Genomic DNA, 11,406 nt, shown 5'->3' with positions numbered 1-11,406 from the left:
AGCGTTCTCTCGTTTTTCGCATTCATTAATTCACTTGAGCCTCGCTCCCAATGAGATGGGCTGCATCGCCCCCAGTATGAAGATGAAGAAACTAAGAATCTTGAAGGTCACATAGCAGCGCTGAGACTAAAACCCAGGACTCTTTTAATCCCAGCCTGAGGCCTCTCCAGGAGAATGTAGTGGCAAAACTGGGGCTCAGATTCAGGGTTTCCTTCTCTTAAACCACAGATTGGAGGGGAGGGGGACACAGGCAAGAGGAGAGAGAGAGAGGAAGAGAGGGAGAGAGAAAGACAGGATATTAGAAGAGAGAAGAGAAAACAAGAGATTGCTTGGGGGCTGCAGAGAAAGGAGGTCAGGGAGGGACAACAACATATAACTGCTCTGCCACTTAACCCACTGGCTGACCTTCAGGAGTCCTTTCTCCTTTTAGTCTGGGACAGGGTTAAACCCAGTAACCTCGAAGGTTCCTTCAAGGACAGGCCTCCAGGGAGTCTATGACTTTGAAAAGGCTCCAGCTGTAAAGGCTCTGCTCAAAACCCTCCAATGGCCTTGTTTATCAGAGAAATCGTGACTTCTCTAGTTTGCATTCAAGGTTCCAGCCTCACCTCCTGCACATAACTTCTGCCCCAGGCACAATTCCCTCCCTGGACATGCCTTAGCTTCAGTGTGTCCTTACTGTTCCCATTGCTCCCCCTTTGCTTGCACGTGTGCCTTTCCCTCTATCTAGCTGAGTCCCCAAATGCCTGCTGCCTTCTCCCAGTCGCCAAGCCTCTGTTAGCCCATCATTTTCTACCGAGTGCTGTGCTAAGGACTTTAATTATCTCACTTAAACGTCAAAGCAACCAGGCCATGGAGAGTAGAATAGTGTGGTTGTAAGCATGTACTCTAGTTTTGAACCCTGCCACTTGCTAACTATGTAACCTTCGGCAAGTTACTTAGCCTTGTTGTGCCTGATTTTCCTCATCTGTCAAATAGAGATACTACCTCCATCACAAGATTGCTGTGAGGGTTAAATGACTTGCTACATGGAAAGCACTTAAACAGCCTAGCATATAGCAAATCAATGATACATGTTGGCAATTATTGTTATCATCACTGTTATTATTATTTAAAGATAATGAACTATGCTCAGAGAGGTATCTTGCCCAAGGTCACATAGCAACACTGTTGTAGAGCCACAATATGTTTGATTACAGAGCTCATGGCCTTAGGCATAATACCTAAGCACATCTGGTTCGACACACCCTCTTTGCAGCTTAGGAAATTAAGACCCAGACAGGATGCATGAATTCCTCAGAGTTACACAGCCAACAGTGACAGAACTAGATCCAGGTCCTCTGTCTCCCAGCTCAGGGGTCTCCCACTATACCGTTCTGTCCCATTTGTATTTCCTGCAGCATCTAAATGGCACTTTACAGTTTAAAAATCACATTCCCACCCATGATCCAACACAGGTTGCACAATGAGGCTGGATGTGCAAAGATGAATCCTCAGCCCGTATTCCTCCCCTGTGTCATCTTGTCTCTTTTCTGCTTCACTGATCCAAGTGCCAAATGCAGGCACTATGGAAGCTGGGAGCCTAGTGGAGGCAGGTAAATAAAGACTATGCCAGAAAACAGCCTCGGAATTCACCAGGGTGCGTGACTCTTGTCACTCATTTCACTTGGGAAATGCTCCAGGACACAGTAAGCTTCCCATCCCTGGAGGCAATTAAACAAGCATCTAGTGGTCATGTGGATGCCAGGAGGCAAATATCACTGCTATTTCCATTACCCAGATGGAGCTCAGAAGGTGAACATCATGTCAAGTATTTCTATGAGGAAAGGTGATCTTTTTAAAGTTCCCCCCAAGCAAGGGATCTCTCACCATCCCCATGTCTAACCTAAGCTCCCTGGAGAGTTCATACTCTCCCCTACTCAGGGAGGCCACCCTCCTTCCCCTCCTTGAGAAGTGTCACTTGAGCACCATGGCTCTGTCAGTGGTAACAGTCGTAAGATTTGTCCTTTTAATCCAGAATCAATAGCAAATTTCATTTAAAAATAAATTAAACCAGGCATTGGAAATCATTCACCGTGTGGGCCAGCACCCTCTATAACGCCGTCTAAATGGCTTCCTTTTGCTCATCTATCAATGCCAAGAGGGGGGAAATACCTAAGCTGCCTGATTCATGGAGAAACTACTTAAATGTATCAGCCCCTAACAATGAGCAATGTGAGCCCAGAGTTGCACCTTTTAACACACCAATAACACGTGGAGCACGGCTTCATAGAAGCTTATCAGAGACCCCTCGGTCACTGGCTTTGAGGGAACCCATTTATAAGCGGGAACAATGGCTTCAGTATGTAACCGCCTAATTTCCAGAATTTATTACTGAGCTCAGAGGAGCAATGGAATCCTATTAAACTCTTATCTGCCATGGGAGGGCTGAAACTGGTGGGGAAAGCCAGACTTGACATAGACATGCCCAGAAAATACCAGCACCGACCCTGGGAGGTGGGGGAACAACCCCAGAGGGCGTGGGAAGGCGGGGCCCCAGATGTGTGAAAATATGTGTGTTAATACAGCTCTAGTTTCCAGCGATTACGTTTACATCAGTGCATAAAACTTGGCACTAAAGCATCGGAGCTGCGCCTCAGACAGCATTTCCTTTTACAGCCTGGCGTATTTCACTCATTATAACAGGAAGCAAGAGCTTGAGGTGTCCCCATTTCTCCCCCTTTAATTAAATTTCCTAAATTACTGCCCAAGATTTGGATAAAGCGGAAGACTTACAGCTCTGCTAATCGCCATCACGGTTCCTGCCCCATCACTGTGTTGGCCCTGACTGTACCGGGTTCCAATATTATTAAAGTGAAATACTGTAGGCACTGCCCGCCTGGGCTCTGGTTTGTAAAAGAAGATGCAGCCTCAGGAGGGAAATCGGTCCAGGCTCAGGAAAGAGGTCTGGGGTCCAGGACTGGCTTTGCTATCACCTTGCTGTGTAACCTTGGCCAAGTTACTTTCTCTCTCTGAGCCATGCAAGTTTCCCTTTTCCCAAAAACAACCATCTTGAGGCTGTGAGAGTTGATTTGGGGCTGGGGCAGCCCTTGAATGAACACTGGGGTGACTTGGGGAGCTTTAAAAGGATATTAATTCTCAGGCCGCATCCGAGAAATTCTGACACAATTCATCTGGGGTGAGGCCTAGGCTTTTAAAAAATTCCCAGGTGCCACAGTGCACAGCTGGGATTGAGCACCGCTTGTCTCAACACAGAATTATGAGATCCCAGTGGACTTTAGAAGCTCTGGGGGGCTGGTTATGCCTGCAAAGGCTAGGCCCCACCCCTGGGGTTCTCTTTCAGCTTGGCTGGGGGAGACATCTGGGCAGCCACCCGCCCAGCAAGTACCCAGGTGCATTGCGCACGCAGGAATTCCTGCGGGCCCCAGAGAGGACTCCCACAGAGTGAGAGGGCAGTGGCTTCTCCCCTTGTGTTCCTTGAATTGGGCCCAGGCCACCTCTTAGGATGAGGGAACCCCCTACCCCCACTCTCATCTGTGGGGCAGCGCAGGAAACCGAGCTCTGACCTCTCTCCCAGGGCTGTGGCACCCCTCTCCTCTGATCACTGCTTTCTTTATCCTCATCCCCACAAGCTGGGCAGGAGCCCTGTGAGGCTGCTTCAGTCAGGCCATGTCCCTGTCATATGAGCCACCAGGCTCTGGCCCTTCTGCACACGTGGCCTCCCTTTGTGTAGACCCAGATCTCCTCACCTGTGTGATTCTGAGCCTTCATCTGCACTTAGCCTCCTCAGAACTCATGGCTGACTAAGAAGCCCCTGTCCAGGCTGAGGACCATGCCCGGGCCACTGGCCAGGGGCAGGGGGAGTTCACCCAGCCTGCCCCCCAACCCTGCCAGGCTGAATAACTATGAAGACCCATGGGGTCACTCTGAGACTTTTCTTCTGGATTCTAGCTTGGGTAGGTCACATAGAAAGAAGATTTCATTTATAACTTAGGATTTAAAATATCTTTTTTTTTTTTAACAGAGAAGAGTCATCGGGGATCAATCACCATTGCCCCCCATTGTATAGATGGGGAAACTGAGGTCCAGAGAGGGGTGATGACAAGCCTAAGATCTCACAGGGAGGAAATGGCAGAGCCAGGCTGAGGACCAGGTCTCCTGACTCCAGGTGGGGTCTTTCCTCCACATGTCACTGTCTGAGAAGGGCAGATGGGATCTAGCACCACCTCAGCAGTCAGCAGCAATTCCTGAGACACCCCAACTCTGTGCCCTCCCAACAGGGACATCTCTCCAATTTCCAAAGAACCCTTCTAGGCCTTAGCCCTCAAATTTGAAACTGAGCCCATAAATTGTGCTCTACCAAGCCCAGTGACATGTCCACGTGGCATGTATCTGTTCCATCCCAGCAAGGAGCCTAATGATAATTCCCATCAAAGGCAATTAATTGCATTAGAGAGACAGGGTTCCTAGGGCCCTTCACCCTGCAAACCGGGTGCTTATTAAACACGACGGGAAAGCAGGGTCTCTGCCAATTTCAAGGCTCTGTGTGTGAGACTGTTCTTAAAATCCTGAAATTATTTTAATGGTGTGGTTAATGCCAGTCTAAATATTCAATGGCTGTAAGTAATTAGCTAGACCAGCACTGTCCAAAAGAAATCAAATGCAAGCTGATGTGTGATTTTTAATTTTCTTCTTTGAAAAAAGAAAAAGGAACAAGTAAAATTAATTTAATAATCTATTTCCTGTAACCCAATGTACCAAACCTTTATATTGTCATTTCAATACATGATCAATACAAACCATTATTCATGAGATATTTTGCATTCCTTTTCAGTACCTTTTATGACGGCAAATCTCAATTTGGACTGGTCACATTTTCAGTGTTCAATAGCCACATGGGGTTCATGACTACCCTATTCATGATCTAGACCCTCCCAAGGGGAGGCCTGGGGCTAGTAGCTCCACAGATCCCATGCAGGGAGAGGGAATGGGCATCTATCAAACACTGTGTGCCAAGCGCTGGGGTTTGTCTCATTAAATCCCCACAACAAGGCTGGGAGGTAGGGGGTGTTCGATCCATCTCATAGCTGTGACAACCAAGGTGAAGTGACTGGGCTGAGGTCACATAGTGCGCCTCAGGCCTCGGCTGTCGGAGCCCCTGAATGGAGGCCCAGGCCGTGAGCGGTCCACACAAGCCCACCCCCTCAGGAGTTATTTATTTTCCTTTCACTTCTCCCTCTGAGTCACAACGTATTTTTGAGATTTCCTGCTGCAGAGCACAGTTAGCATGGAGAAGGGGTTTGCCCAGCCTCCTCCTGATGTTAGGGTTTGGTACCCCCTGTCAGGTGGACCTGGGAGTCAGGTACACCTGGCCCTACTCAGGCCCTCCGCCTCTGAGTTCCAGGTCACCTCTGGAAGCCATCCCCTCTGCACTGCAGCTTTGTCATCTCTAAAATGGAAGGTTACAACTTGATCCCCACTGCAGAGCCCTGCCAGCTCAACACGCTGGAAGGAAATAAGGGATAGTGATTTGACCAAGATACGGTTTCCAACCAAGATCTTCAGAGACTCGGGCTTTAAAACCAGAGGTGGAGCATTAAGCCAAAGGAATGACATTCTAATGGTGAAATTTCAGTCAAGAATGGAGGTGGGGAAATGACTTGGCCAAACTGACCAAGATACTAGGCCTAGGTCCTGGCTGAGGGGTTTTCCCAGGGGTCCCCTGCTATAGTGGAAGCCCCATTGGGTGTCCTGGGTCTCTCATATTAACAATCGATTGGCAGAATGTGGCTGGAGGTGCTAGGTAATTATATTTAAGTGGCTGCAACCTGCTCCGTTCTTTCATTGCACTCGCCAGGGCCTGTAAATCATGCCGCAACAGCTCAAGGAAGGGATAAATTCCCCTCTAACCTGAGAACATCTCCAGAATGCAGCACAACATTCGGGGGCTTTCAGAGCCTCCCCACCTCCACCCCCTGGGGGGAAGCAGCCATGGGGATGCAGCAGGCTGAGCAGAGGCCCATGACCCTGGAGCAGAAGCCCTCACACCCCCATAAGAAACTAGGTGAGAATAACAACCAGCTTCAGAGGGAAGAGTGTCCCCAGGACTGCACGCACATTTTCATTTATCCTTCCATCCGTCCATCCATCCACCCATCCATCCAGTATCGATCGTCTATCCAGTATTTGTCTTTGCTGGTGTGGTGCCGTGGTGAGAGCTCACCCACTGGATGCAAATCCTAACTACCCTGTGTGACCTTGGACAAGTCTCCCCACCTCTCTGAGCCTCAGTGGCCTCATCTGAGAGATGTGCACCCCCTCCCCCCAGCCCCAGGGTTGCTGAAAGAGCAGGTGAGGTAGAATCCCAGCACCCATTTAGCAAACAGGCACTGTGCCTGTGGATTTAAATCTATCATCTCCCACAAACTGCTCTTGAAGGGATGTTATGATTATCCCCATTTTGTGATGGAGAACCTGAGAGTGGAGAGGATAAAGAAACTTGGTCAGGGTCACACATTTGCTTGTTCTTGCTAACTTCTACCCACGCTCCTTGTACCTTTCTTCCCATACTCCCGTCCACGCTGTTCCCGGAAACTCCATCTGCTCCAGCATCTTTGCGGGGTGCGGTTCTGATCGGGTGCACTTGCTCACACGTGTGGGTCAGCTGTGTGGGGCGGACGTACACTGGCTTCATTCGAAGCCAGACAGAGTTGGGCTTGAATCCAGTCTCACCCCCCCCCCCCAGCTGTGTGATCCTTGAAAAGCTACTCAGCCTTTCTGAGCCTCAGTTTCCTCATCTCTGAAGTGAGATTATGGGTTTTGTGAAAACTGAGACACCAGGAAAAGCCCGTCTTTGGCGCCTGCCACACAGTGGAGACTCATTGATTTGTTTGTCTTCACTCTACTATCACCTACAGCTGCCAAGGACTCTCAGCCCCACCTTATTGCACTACCTCATTGTCCAAGTGGGGAAACTGAGGTCCAGAGGAGGGTCGAGACTCCTGAGGTCACACATCCCATGGACAGACCGACACAGGCCTGGGTCTCGGGGCTGCCCCTCCCTCCCTCACTGTCCTCCGCCTTGCGTCTGACTGACCCCTGTTGCCCAGAGGGACCAGAAGCCCCAGTACTGACCAGGGAGGAGGCTTGAATGCCTATGTCCCCAAGGAGGTCACCTCTGCTCCAAGGTCAGGTGTGTGACCTACAAGCGCAGTTCAGCGTGGCCTCAGCATCTCCTGCATCCTACAGTCCATTGCTGTCCCTGCTCCCCTGGGCCCCGGAGCCTAGAAGCGGGAATCTGCTGGGATCAGCATTCCTTACTCCAATGCTACTGTCCCCTCGACTGCATATAAGAAGCTCGGGAGATCCAGTTGGTCACTCAGAGGCAGCTGGAGCACCGCCCCGCATGCATGCTGTGGTCTGGGTTTGAGCCCCTGACTGTCTCTTCCAGGCTGTGTGATCTGGGGCCCTTTCCCTCTGGGAACCTCTGTTTCCTCATCTGTAAAATGGGATTAAAATCAGAGCTTAGCGCAAAGGTTTGTTGTACGAGTTAAACCTCCGTCCCTCACTAATGTGCCCGGTAGATGGCACGCGCAGGCGCAGTAATGGTAGCCGTGAACCACTGGCCACCCTCTGGCCAAGGCCCATCAGGGCCCGACTTCCGGTGCCACTGGTCTGATTCAGTGGCTGTGCTCCGGGTGCGCTCCAGCACAGGTCTGGCGACACCTGAGAAGTAAGAGAAGCTGAGCCCTCAGGAGGCGTCCGGCCCCACTGGCAATAGGGAGCACAGGGCCTGGGACAAGGGAGCAGGGGGTCTGCTCTGTTCCTCCCCTGACACTGACTTGCTGACCGGGGATGGGGCATCAGGACAGGGTGGAACTGCAGACCACATGTTTTCAGCTGGGTCACTTTGTCAGCAACCAGGAGGACCCACCAGGCTGGCTCTGGCTCCCAGCTGCCCTGACCAGGAGTCACCTGTCTATAGACACCCCTCCAGAACACCCCTGAAGCACCACGTGCCCCCAGCCGAAGTTCTGATCTTCCCCCCCGCAAGTCTTGCTCTCCTCAGGCTTCCTCATCTTGAGAGTAGCCCCCACCCATCTATCCACCTCTGTAACACCCTGTAATCTAACCCAGCCCTGAGCCCTGCCCAGGGAACTCCTCTCTCATTCACCTACTTCTTCCTTCGCTGGCCCTGGCCCACGACCTCACCTCTCACCTGCTCCAGGGACCTCCTAGTCCCCTCTGTCCCCCACCCCATACCCACAAGAGCCAGGGGGTTCGCTTTTACAAATGCAAATCCAGTCATCCTCTTCTCGTCGTCGGCAGCCATCCGTCTCGAGAGACGATGGTGTAGCTTCTTAAGAGTCTATCTGCACCGCCGAGAATGGCTGTGCAGTCCGACTCGGGAGTGACACGGTATCTGTCTCCTCCCGTGTTGAATCGACATCTTGCGATGACGCTGGAGTGTCCTCTCCAGTGAAGCTGAAGCTACAGAGCCTGGGCAGGGTGATATGGAGGGTCTGCTGTTGCCCATGCAGCAGACCCCCCCTCTCTTCGCAGCTGAAGGGTCCAAGGGAAAGACGGAGTCAATACAGCTTGGCTTCAGGTGCGCCGCAGGAGTTGCCGGTGTTGACTACAACGTCAAACCGCCTTAGGGACTCCGGCTCCGGATTTTCTGTCGGGGTTTACTCCCTTAGCCTTTCCCCTGAAGAGGTATGCCGCAAGGCAGCGGAGGTTTTTTGGAGTCAGAGTTTTCCTTCTCATCCTCTTCTACAATACTTAAAACTCTAAATGGTTTCTACTGCTTAGAATAAAATCCAAACAGCTTCTTTCTGGACCTCACCTCCCTCTAGCTACCCCTCAATCGCACTTCCAGCTACTTTGCCTTCTGGTGGTTTCTAGAATGTACCATGCTCCTTCCCACCACAGCCTCCTTTGCCCGGAGTACCCTCGCGCCAGACCTGACTTCAGGACCACTGCCCTGAGGGTCCAGCCATCTCTCCTCCCTCACTGCTCTCCTTCACAGCCCTGATGCCCCTGACTGGGCTGTGAGCACTCAAGGCAGGTCTGCTTTCCTTCACTCTTGTTCTCAGAGCCCAGTGCACGGGGGGGCCTCAGTACATGTCCTTGAGTGAAGGAGGGAGAGAAGTAGTGGAAGAAGGAACACAGTGTTGTAGCTCAGCCTGGGGAGCAGATGTGGCCCCTCAGTGACACACCTGCTCCTTGTGTCACTCTGGTGCTTGGGTCTCTCTCTGGACCTCTGTTTCCCCAGGAGAATGAGCTGCATGAGTCCACTGAGGTTCATCCCCACCCCAGAGGTCTAGGCTCTGGGATGTGAAGGAGCTGGGCAAGTGGCAGCCATGGGCCCCGAAGGTGGGGCTGGAGGGAGGTAGGCAAGGTCTACACAAGGACACATGTGCCTATAGTCAGAGCTGTCCTGCCGCTGGACAGGCTGCCTGGGAGGAAGGGGGAGAGGAAGAGGAGTGAGCTGACCATTGCTGGAGGTATGCAAGCAGGCATTCTGTAGGAAGGATCCCCGCGCAGCCTGGAATTCAGAAAGGCACAGGCTCCAGAGGCCAGTCCCGGCTCCATCATCGCTGTGTGACCTTGGACAAGCTGGTTCAGCTCTCTCAATCACCCAGAGCACCTAATCGAGAAAACAGAAGTGTGGCATCCGACCTTGTAAGGTTTGGAAAAGGTGCACGGTGTGTCTGATGTGCATCAGCATCCTCCCCAGCCCAGCCCGCACACGCAGGAGGAGAATCCTGGCCAAGCACAGGGCAGACCGGCTGCTTCACCCTCCCCAACCCCCCAAGTCCAGCGAGGGCCTGGCCCCCAGTTACAGGGTCTTGTGTGGTGCTCTCCTGGGCCCTCGTGTCTGGGTGGCTCTGGCCTTGACCCTGGAGCCTAGGAGAAAGGGCAGGCTTGAACAGGCCCCTTCCCATGCTTTGTGCCCACTCCAGATCCACGGGCCTGTGAATTTTCTTTCTTGCTTCCCCCCTCCCCCACCTCCTTGCGGGGAGCCCGTCCTTTCCACGCCTCCCAATCACTGCAAACTACCTCATCAATCATGTTCTCTCTAATTAACTTCTAATTTACCTCTTTAGTCAAATCTGTTTACAATCAGAGACAAGAAAACACGCAGCAGCTAGAGGTGTGGATACCGGGACCAGCCCCAGGGATCGCGGAGGATCAGTCAACCTTGACCTGCGTGGGAGCTCTGGGCTCCCCTCCCCCGCAGTGAGGGCTGAGGTGCAGGGAGATCACTCAGCCCCCAGCAGCCTGGCATCCAGCACCCATGTCCCCCAGAGGGCTTTCCTGCCAGGCCACCTGGCCACAGGTCACCTGCCCCTGTGTCCACGTCCCCTGCAGCTTCACTGGGTGGGCAGCTCTGCGTGGGCTGACATCCTGCTGCTTCCTGGCTTTGCAGCCCCAGAAAATGACTGGACAACCTCTGCTCCCCCCTTTACAAAGTGAGGGGCAGAATGGCATCCCGGCCTTGCAGGTGTTGGTATAAGTGGCACCCCCACCAGCAGCCGGCCCAGCAGGGCCTGGCCTGGACTCTGAGCTCAGCCTTGTTCGTTTGGTTTTTGTTTCTGTATTTTGAATGTTTTAAATTTTTAAATTTCGAACTTACAGAAAAGGTGCAAACACAGTACATGATACACCACCACCTCCAGATATTTTAATGTGTATTTTCTAAAACAAAGACAAGACATATTCTAATGTAACCGCACTACAATCACCAGAATTGGGAAATTTGTGTTGAAACATCAGTACTGTCTAATTTCAGCCAGGCATTTTAAAAAAAAGATTTTCTGTCTTTATTTTTTGAGAGAGGGAAAGAGGGAAGGAGAAAGAAAGGGAGAGAAACACAATTGGTTGCCTCCCCCACACACCCTGACCTGGGACTGAACCAGCAACCCAGCCATGTGCCCTGACTGGGAGTTGAACCTGTGACTCTGCTTTGTGGGACAATGCCCAACCAACTGAGTCACACCAGTCAGGGCAGGGCCTCTGTTTTAATCCCACTGCACCACTTACTGGCCATGTGTTCTTGGCCAAGGAATATGGCCCCACCTAGGCCCAGCTTTCATACCTGGAAGACGGTGGTGGGGTAATAATCCTATTTTGCAAGGCTGTGTGTGACATCAATGAGCCAGTGTGTGGAAAGAAATGTGGTGGAGGAAATGGGGGTGACTGTCACTTACTTGGTGTTTGGGGCAGAAAGGGGGGCTCAGGGAGACCACTAACTTGTTCCAGGTCACACGGCATGAAAGCTAGAGTCAGAACCTCAGTTGTGGGCAGGTCTCATGTTCTCCATTTGGGGATGGAAACCCTGAGACTCAGAAGGCCTGGCGACTTTTTTCTTAGGTCCCATGTCCTAGGACCAAACCAGCAGTGGAA

This window comes from Furipterus horrens, unplaced genomic scaffold (assembly GCF_987537825.1).
Source record: "Furipterus horrens unplaced genomic scaffold, mFurHor1.1.pri manual_scaffold_8, whole genome shotgun sequence".
Taxonomy (NCBI): Eukaryota; Metazoa; Chordata; class Mammalia; order Chiroptera; family Furipteridae; genus Furipterus; species Furipterus horrens.
The sequence above is the reverse complement of the archived record's forward strand: the minus strand, read 5'-3'. Positions refer to the sequence as shown.